The sequence below is a fragment of the Ceratotherium simum genome, chromosome 15 (assembly GCF_057802395.1).
Source record: "Ceratotherium simum simum isolate JZ-2026a chromosome 15, ASM5780239v1, whole genome shotgun sequence".
Classification (NCBI taxonomy): domain Eukaryota; kingdom Metazoa; phylum Chordata; class Mammalia; order Perissodactyla; family Rhinocerotidae; genus Ceratotherium; species Ceratotherium simum.
Genome location: NC_141914.1, coordinates 20,147,604 through 20,158,193, shown reverse-complemented (window position 1 = coordinate 20,158,193; position 10,590 = coordinate 20,147,604).

The following is a 10,590-nucleotide window of genomic DNA, read 5'->3' as shown; positions in this document are numbered from 1 at the left end:
ATAGAGTACGAGAGTCAATCAATCTTTACTCCTCCACATAAATGGGCATGTCTTATCATAGCTTAAATCCCATTACAACTATTTCCATGGGGGATTTCTTTTTGGTTGCAAGCTAGATTCTGTAATAAGTAAAGAGGGTACCTTATTTACCAGAATTCTTCACCTCCTTCACTCCTAGGTGGGGGAAGGCAACAGAAAAGCAAATAGGCTCTGCAAATGATAGGTGCTGAGTACCTGTGTAAGACGAGATCTATATCCTGACCTTGAATGAGCTAACCCTGAACAGGCCTGTATTAATTCTGAAGCAGCATCCAGGGCACCAATAGTAATCCCCGGAGAGCTCAAGAGCCTTCTTCAACAAGACTTGAACACTTTCAAAACATGTATATGAACTCTGCCTGGGATTATGTAGTCATTACCTCTGATTAAATTTAATCAGTATAATTTATGAAGGACACGGAGTTGTTTGGTTCTGAATTGTAAAGACTAGTTATTTACATTTTATGAATTTGGTGAAAACTTGCCATCACAATACTTCATTTTGGGGGTGTTTGTGTGATTTAGCAATTTTCATCATCCCATCCTATTCTTCAGTGGACTGACTTCCCCTTCAGGGTGGTAGGCTAGAGATATCAGAAGAGGCCTTGTTGGGACCCACAAGTTAGCAGTTATGTGGAAATTGAAGATTTCAGTAAGAGAAGATTCTCTAAGACAATGGCAAGGATCAAGGCTAGAGGGCCTGGGACAGGGCACAAAGGTATGTCGTATGTGAGTTCAGCTGCCTTGAGGTACAATTTCAGATCACATGTTATTTGCCTATGAATACAATTACCTCAGCCACTTATAAGCTGTTTGACTCTACTCAAATTTATCAACCTCTCTCTGCCTGTTTCTTTATCTGTAAAATAGAGATTGCAATAGGTTATTTCAAGATTAACTGAAGTATTTCATGTGAAGTGCTTAGAATAGTTTGAGGCACATAGTAAGTGCTGAACAGTGTTATTTGTTAGTGTTTTTGTTACCCTTGTTGTTATGCATTTCATTCTTGTTACCTCTTCTTACTAAAATCAACCTAACTAAATTTTATCACCATGATTTATTTGGCCCCTAGCTCCTTTATATTATTTCTAAATTGTTATGTTATCACCACTTCCTTCTCTGACAACTTCTATAATCCACATATGCTGCAATTTAACATTGCATATGTTCTCACTCAATGCCCATACATTGAATCAATTCTATCCTAGCTCCATAAATCCTCGTCAGTGAACAGACTGATCAACAGCATAGATTCCTATGTCTTGCCCATCTGGTTTTCCATACAGTCTTTCCAACTCAACTTTTTGGTTATTTATCTACTGGAATTTATGCCCTATCTATTAAAAAAAAAGGATTTAAGGCAATAAACATCAGTATCAGAAAGCTAGCAACACTTTCAAAAGGAACTAAATTACCATATTAAAGATTTAGATTGTATGTGAAATTCTTTTCCTGAGAGCAAGAGTTATTGAATGCTGGAGGAGGTTGCCAGATTGTTTCAACTAAATTATCAGAGCTTTAGGTTCACATATTTGTATCCAAGTGTTACATGAGCATAAGGCAGAAAGCCTAGGCCTACAGTGAGCAAGGACCTTCACTCACAGATCATATAATCTGTGGGGCAGATACTTTTATTAAAACAAAAACAACAAAATAGAATTGATATAGAACTTGGTAGAGGATGCTTGGATCCACCTTAGATTAAAGAGGCAGATACTAGAAATATTAAAATGGAATATATTTCCATTTAATTGCTGTTCTAATCCCAATAATAGATTCATGAGTTAAGAATATCAGTGCTCTCCAATCTTCCTTAATAAAAGAAAAACATGGGTATACATACTTAAAAATACAAGTTACCCAGCCCCATCCAAGATATTTTAAACCAGAATCTTTAGATGTGCTTGTTGAAACTAGATGTTTAACAGGCACCCATGTGATTTTTATTTTCAAATGATGTTTGGAAAACACTTAATTGGTTGGTCACTGGTAACTCACCCACATCCTTTGTCTCCCCTGTGGGTCCTCATAGGATTTCTCTTAGATTAGGGGAATCATCATGCCATCATAGTGAAAGATTATGAGCAAATATCATCTAAGACCCAGAACCATGGGGAACATTTAGCATCTTTGAAGCACACAAGAAATATTTCCAAGAAAACTTGTAGAACTGGAAGCTATAAGATATGGTTACCATTTAGTTCTGACATTTATGATCTATGTGACTTTGCTTAGGACATTGACCTTTTATGCCTCAGATTTTTCCACCTGTAAAATGGAAATAATTGCATAATAGGTCCTTCATAAAATTATGAGACCAAATGAGACAAAGAGCAAAGTATGACATAAATGTTAGTTATTATTATCATTTCTTTATTGGGGCTTCAGCTGTCCAGGGATGACTTTCCCATTAATCCTCAATTATTTTCTTCCTCTGTTGTCATTTCAATGATACAGCTATATATATATTTTGTGTGCTGCACAGACTCTATTCTCTCTTCTATTCTTTCCATGCCTTTTTTTCATCCAAAGTGGAATACTTAGAGTTTCTATGCTCCATTCCATCCTCTTCTCCAAAGCTGAAGGCTGATCTGATGCCAACCCAGCCATTTTTATCCCCTAGAGTAACAAGGGAAATGTGAAGTTGGCTGTTGGCACTGCTGCTTTCTATGACTCCTCTTTTATTCAAGGCAAAGTTATTCCACAACTTGACTAGTTGGAGCTGAGATAAACAGGCTTTCCAAAGTCACGGAACCCAGAATAGAACTTGGATTTCTGACTCATCAGAGGCAGTTTAAAATTTTTCTCCATCTGCTCTAAAAGCATAAAGATCCTGGTGGTTCTTGTGTTCCAGTCATTAGTAGAATTAGGAAGGAAGACCCAACCCATCTTAAAACATCTGCCTCCCCTATGGCTGCATCCATCACAACCTCCTTCCCTGGGATGCCCTGCTCATCTAAAATTATGGAAATCACAGCACTCTGTGGTGTAGCCAAAAAGGGACTACAAATTTTCTATTGTTCAGCAAGTTTGAAGACCTTGAGTGGATGGAAAGGAGAATAGCATGATGTCCAATCCAGGGCAAAATGTAGACAATACTAGAAGAAGGACAGGAGGACTTGGAGCAAGCATGAACTTGTGTGTGCATGGATATACATCTACTTTAATGTGATTAGGAATCACCTCAGGGTCTTGTTAAAATGCGGATTCTAAAGCAGAGGTTTGAGGTGGGGCCAGAGAGCTACATTTCTTATAAGTCCCAGGAAATGTTATGAGCAAGACCTTCAGCACTAATATACACATTAAGTCTGAGAAGCATTGACCTAGAGTGATTCTCAAACTTGGGCGATACATTGGAATCACCTGGGGAACTTTAAAAACTAGAGATCCACGCCCAACCATTCTGATTTAATAGTTTTGGAGTGCAGCTTGGGCATCGAATCCCCAGGTGACTCAAATATATGTCCAGGTTTGAGAACTCCACATTTCTGTCTAGACTCTAGACTGATGCTTATCAGAGTATGGTTCCTGGGCCAGTGGTATTAACATCATCTGGGAACTTGTTAGAAATGCAAATTCTCAGGCTCCATCTCAGACCTCCTGAATGAGAAACTCTGAGGGTGGAGCCCAGGAATCTGTGTGTTAACAAATTCTTCATGCTGGGCCGGCCCCCTGGCTTAGCGGTTAAGTGCACGCACTCCGCTGCTGGCCGTCCGGGTTTGGATCCCGGGTGCGTACCGCTTCTCCCGCCATGCTGAGGCCGTGTCCCACATACAGCAACTAGAATGATGTGCAGCTATGACATACAACTATCCACTGGGGCTTTGGGGGGAAAAATAAATAAATAAAATCTTTAAAAAAAAAAAAAATTCTTCAGGCTATTTGCCTGCACAATAAGTTTGAGAACCAGGGCTCTAGCAGAGGGCTTGTTCAAACACAGTTTGCTGCCCCCTTTTTCTGAGTTTCCGAGTCAGTAGGTCTTGGGTAGAACCAGAGACCTTACTTTGAGACCACAGGTCTAAATGCAGGAGATTATGGAGAGAGAAATAGAGATTATAGCTTTAAAAGAGCCTAGCAATGAACTAAACTGGAAAAGAAGAGAGAATAGGCTCAAAAACACACAGCTGCAAAGTTAGAGCAGAAAATCTTTATGCTCTAACTAGAAATGCTTAAAATTATTTCTAAATTTGTTTAACATCTTTCTTCGTTACTAGAAGGGAACTCTATGAGGTCACAATTCATGTTTTTCTTGCTAACTACTGAACGAATGAAAGAACTTACTAACTTAAATTCAGGAATATGAATCTGTTTGTATATCAACTACTCATATTCTTTCAATCATTCATTTAACAAACATTTGTTGAGTTCCCGTTGTATCAGACATTGTGCCAGATCCTGGGGAAAGTAGGATGGATAGTCACAGTCTTTGTTCTTAAGGAACTTACAGTTCCTCGACCTTCATTCATTTATCCCTGCATTTATTCTTCTATCTCCTTTGACATATTTGTCAAACACTTACTCTGCATCAAGCACCTTATGAGGTGCAATGTATAAGTTAGCAAATAAAACAGATTTGACCCTACTTTTGAGAGGACTATGGTCTAATGGGGAGAAACAAACAAAATATGTACGTGAATGAATGTCTAATTTCAAATTAGGATGAGTGCTCTGAAGGAAATGCACAGAATATACTTATTGGAATGACAATAGAGGACACTTAACTTCAATGGGCAGGAAAGATCACTTTGGAAGAGGCAACACGTGAACCCATAGGAGAAGGGACATAGTTAATGTCGTGTTTCAGAGTCTGGGCTTTGGAATCTGATAGCCTGATCTTGGTTGGAAAATTAGTAGTTGTATAACCTTGAACAGGTTATTTTAATTCTCTAAATCTTGGTTTTCTCATCTGTAAACTGAGAATGGTAATAGTACTTACTTCACACAGTTCTCAGGAGGATTAAATGAGATAATCCGTGTAAAGTATTTAGTCTGATGTATGGTGCATTTTAAGTATGTATTATTTTAGAGAGATGGACCTGCCATGTGAAAATCTGTGTGTTGGCTTTGTTTAGACACTGGAAATACAAAGACAAATATGAAGCATTTTGTTCTTAAGAGGCTAACAGTATTATGATTATATAGTTTACACTCAATAAAAATCTTGCACAATATAAAGAAGATGACCATGGTGCAAACTGCATCAAATGTTATAGGAGAACGTACCTTGACAAAGGAATAGAGGAAAACCCCTAATTCTAGACTGAGATCTTGGTAGATAAATCCTTCCTGGTTTCTTGGATCATGGCTGTCGAAAGTTTTACCAGTAAGAAAGTCTAGGATACCCACCTTCTCTCTCGGGCCTTAAGGAGCGCTGCATTCTTATGCTAACCACACATGGAAGCCATGCCGTGTCCCCTTCCTCACTGGATACTGGCTCCGGGAACCACTGAAAAATATTGAACTGTTCAACAATTCATTAAGCACTGAACATTTCTTTAGTGCATGTCGGTGTAGTATGCAGTTTGATAGCATCTAGAGGCTAAAAAGTAGTGTTGTGTGGCTTTAGAGTTGTTGACAATGAATTTTAATAATAGTAATGGTGATGTGATAGTAATAATTACCATTTGTTGAGCATCTGCTATGTGCCAGGCACTGCTATAGACATTTTATATACATTTTCTCATTTTCTCCTCGAAAAAACACCACAGAGTACATATTATTTTTCAGACATGGTAACAGAGACTCAAGAGGTTAAGCGACTTGGCTAAGGTCACCAGCTAGAAAGAATGAGACGTTATAAAGAACTCATGCATCTCAACAACAAAAAAACTACCAACCCAATTAAAAAATGGGCAAAAGACCTGAACAGACATTTCTCCAAAGAAGATATACAGATGGCCAACAGACACATGAAAAGATGTTCAAAATCACTAACTATCAGGGAAATGCAAATCAAAACTACAATGAGATATCACCTCACGCCTGTCAGAATGGCTATAATTAACAAGACAGGAAACAACATGTGTTGGAGAGGATGTGGAGAGAAGGGAACTCTCATACACTGCTGGTGGGAGTGCAAACTGGTGCAGCCACTATGGAAAACAGTATGGAGATTCCTCAAAAATCAACGATAGAACTACCATATGATCCAGCTATTCCACTGTTGGGTATTTATCCAAAGAACTTGAAAACACCAATTTGCAAAGGTACATGCACCCCTGTGTTCATTGCAGCCTTATTCACAATAGCCAAGACTTGGAAGCAACCTAAGTGCCCATCAAGGGACGAATGGATAAAGAAGCTGTGGTATATATACACAATGGAATACTACTCAGCCATAAGAAACGACAAAATCCAGCCATTTGTGACAACATGGATGGACATTGAGGGTATAATGCAAAGTGAAATAAGTCAGAGGGAGAAGGCCAAATACCGTATGATTTCCTTCATTAAGTAGTAGATAATAACAACAATAAACAAACACATAGGGACAGAGATTGGATTGGTGGTTACCAGAGGGGAAGGGGGGAGGGTGGAGGGTGAAAGGGATAATTGGGTACATGTGTGTGGTGATGGGTTGTAATTAGTATTTTGGTGGTGAACATGATGTAGTCCATGCAGAAATAGAAGTACAATGATGTACACCTGAAATTTTTGCAATGTTATAAACCAATGTTACTGCAATAGAAAGAATGAGACGTGAAGGTGGTTCTATCTGGCATAAAAGCCTGTGTCCCCCACCCGCCTCCTCTGTTTTATTCTGTTGCTCTTTTTCTGTTAAACTTGGGGTGCATTCTTCATCTTTTGTTTTGGTTTTCGCTTTTCTTTCTAAGCAGTGCAATAATGTAGAACTGAGGCAAACAAAGGAGGAAGGTTCTCTCTGTCTCTCTCTCTTTCTCTCTCTGTTTTGATTTCTCACACCCATCTGGTTTGAAGCACAAGTAGGGTTGGGATTAAGTATTACCTTTCCCACCTAAACCTGAGGAGGATTTATCTCCATATCTTTTTTAAACCTATAGTTCCAAATGGTTTGCTAAGCAGGGTCAGTTTTTCTTCTCATATACTTCTTGTCTTTTCACATATGGAATAAAGTGGAGAACCAAGGCATTTGTGAAAACGCAGACTAGAAAATGGGTTTATCTAAATTGTCTGACTGCCCTGAGAGCCCAAGATTGGCAATTTGGACGAGATGGTCCAGGAAGCAGTTCGCAGTTACAGTCAGCCCTGAACTGATGGATATATTATTTGACTTTTACTTTCTGTTGTGTAGAGAGAATATGGTACACCAGGATATAGTGATAATTTAATATGCTTTTCGTGCTCCTGAAATAATGATAATTATTGCTTCATTATTATTAGGCTGCAACATGTTTTCTGAAGTTCCACCATTCACAAAGTATTATATGCATATGAGAGTAGGTGGCATCTTTTTAGAAGTGGTACATCTTGGTTGCTATCCCTACTGTAGAGATACCAAGTAGAAACTGTGTGGATGGTCACCATGATTTTTTCTGCCAGCACTTTGGCTGGGAAAGATTGATTCCATCACCTCTATTTCATTAGAAAATCAACTTGTGATGTTTGTGAATCTATTTTCAAACAATCACAGTATTGAATTAAGAAAATATTTATTCCCTCACTCTATATTTACCTTTGTGGGCCTCGATTTTGTCAGCTGCCTGGTTGATCCAGTTCCTTTCAGCTCTAATATTGTGGCTCTCAGATTAAAGATTGCCAAAGTCTTGCCAGTTCTTCACTTCTACTTTGTATTTTCTGGATATAGTTGTTGATGACTGATTTCTGAGCATTAATGTCAATGAAAAGTTATGACTTTAGCCAGGTGGAAGTGATGCATTGGTGCGTGACATTAATGTTCTCAATTTCTCTTGACTTACTGGACTGTGAAATTCATGAGCACCTAAAGCACTTTGAAATTTTTAAAACATTTTTTTTTTAAAAAGTAAAGTTATATTCTTTTAAAATAAATGTAAAAATATCAACTTTGTGTTAATATTGGACTTACAATTCCACATATGTTACTCCACTTAATCTTGTGTTAATCCCATGAATTAGTCCTCTTACCCCTAGTTTATAGATGAAATGAAGATGCTGTGACAGTAAGGTGGCACAGTAATACATGGGGTTTCAAGATTGCCTGAGTTCAAAATCTGACTTCACCACTTCCTTAGTTATGTGGCATGGATAAGTTAATAAATTCTGTAGTCTCAGTTTTCTCATATGTACTAGAGTGGAAATAATGTAACGATACCTAACTCCACAGGGTTGTTCTGAGAATTCAACCAGACAATAAATGTAAAACTTCTTAGCATACTCTTTGGTATATAATAATTCAGTAAATGTTGTCTGTTATTGTTGTTGCCCAAGATCACACAGCTACTGTGTGGTAGAACTGAAATTTGAATTCAATGTCCTTTGTCTCAAAAATCCATACTCTTACCAGTATACTGAAGGGATTAGAATATACCATCCCCAAGTATGCCACTTTGGTATCAGGATTATTTTGAGCCAACAGGAATTGAGAAAGAGAAGATGCAGAAAAAACTCTTTACCCTCCCTCTTTCTGTCTAAAAGCAGGGTATCCCTTTCCCTTTGTGAAGATGACCTGCTCCTCTCTCCCGTACCAGGCAGAGGAGATGAGTCTTACGCTGGAGATGATACCGACTTAAATCTGCATAAATAAACCTTACTAAAATAACTCCATCTTCCAATAGTTTCCCCGATATATTTATGTTCCTACAATTTGCCACCCCTAAAAGCCCAAACCTCTTTTCATTTGTCTTGTCATGTCTCCACAATTTATCGCTCTTTGTTAAAATCATATATAAGCTCTCAGGCCTAACCACTTTTTTGGGATTTTCACTGCTTTTCTATGAAGCTCTCCATGCCACATAAAAATATTAACATCAAATAAAATTTGTATGCCTTTTCTTCTGTTAATATGTTTTTGTCAGTTTAATTTGCAGTGCCCCAGTTAACGAACATAATAGGGTAGAGGAAAAGTGTTTCCCCCACCCTACCCCCACAGTACCATGCCTCCGAAGATAAGTCATTAGCCTAAGATGGTTTGTGAGCAATTACACCTAATACTTGTATGGATATGGTGGTTGAAACTGTTGTCTTGAAGGTCTTGTCTCTATCCAGTCAATTCTCTACCTAGCAGTCATCATAATCTTCTAAATGTATAAATAAAATCATAACACGTTCCTTCCTAAGCTACTTCAATGGCTTCCATTGCCCCTGGGGTAAAATCCAAATTCTTGACCCAGGCCTCTGCTCTGTGTTTTAGGACTTCTACTTTCTCATTCACTCTGCTCAGCAATACCATCATCCTTTCAGTTCCTTGAACTTGGCAATCTGCTCCCAGTATCGGGGATTTCATATATGATGTTCCCTGTGCCTGGAAGAATCTCTTCCCCACTTTTCTCTTGGTGAATTTTTATTCATCCTTTAGGCCTCAGCTCAAATACTTCTCAGAGAAGACATCCCTGACTACACCACTCCATCAGCTTCCTTGTCTCCAAGAAGTGCCGTCTCTGGTTCATAGCACTTCCACAGGTGCTAATTATGTATTTATTTATGTTTATTTTCTTAATATCTGCCTCTCAATATACTGTTAACCTTATAAGAGACTATATTTGTGTGGGTAGCACTGTGTATTGGCTGCAGAATCTTATTTATTTATAGGCATTCTTCTTCAGAAATTCTACCTCCCAATAAGTCTGAACATCCTTGAGTGGTGTGTGTGTGTGTGTGTGTGTGTGTATAAGAGAGAAACAGTCAGAAAATTTCTATTGTAAAGCACTGTGAACATATAGAAAGTTGTCTAGAAAATGTCATAAATACATATGTACTTATTACATAACCTTATCAATTTTTAACCATGTTTATTTTATATTTTTAATTATTAAAAATGTCAGATATAGTTGAAGGCCTCTCTCTATCCAGAGATTGTCATTGTATTGAATTTGATATCTATTATCCCCATGCAAGTTTTTATATTATTACAAGTGAGTATATCTTCAACAATATGCAGAATCACTTAGCTTATTTGTAAACTTCAAACAAAGGATTTATCATGGTATATATATCATTCTACAACATTCTTAGCTTTTTTCTTTTTTGCTGCATATTATGTTTTAAATTTTTGGCTATGTTGATATCAGTAGTTCTAGCTCATTCATTTTCTCCAAGTATAGTATGAAATTTGATCAATATGCTGCATTTATTTATTGTCCTGCTGATGGATGTTTAGGTCATTCCCCATGTTTCTCTATCTCTATCCAGGTTGTAATGAATATATTTGTCATGTCTCCTTGTGAATATCTGCAAAATTTTTCAAGGAAATATACCTCAAAGTAAAAGTGCAGAGGCAAAGAACATGCTCATTTTCAAATGTAGTAGATATTTTTTAAATGTTCTCCAAAATGTACCAATTTACTTCCTGTCAGCATGATGTGAGAGTTGCTTTTTCTCAATAGTTGTGCCAATACTTGACATTGTCAAAAATTTTAAGATTTGCCCATCTGTTGG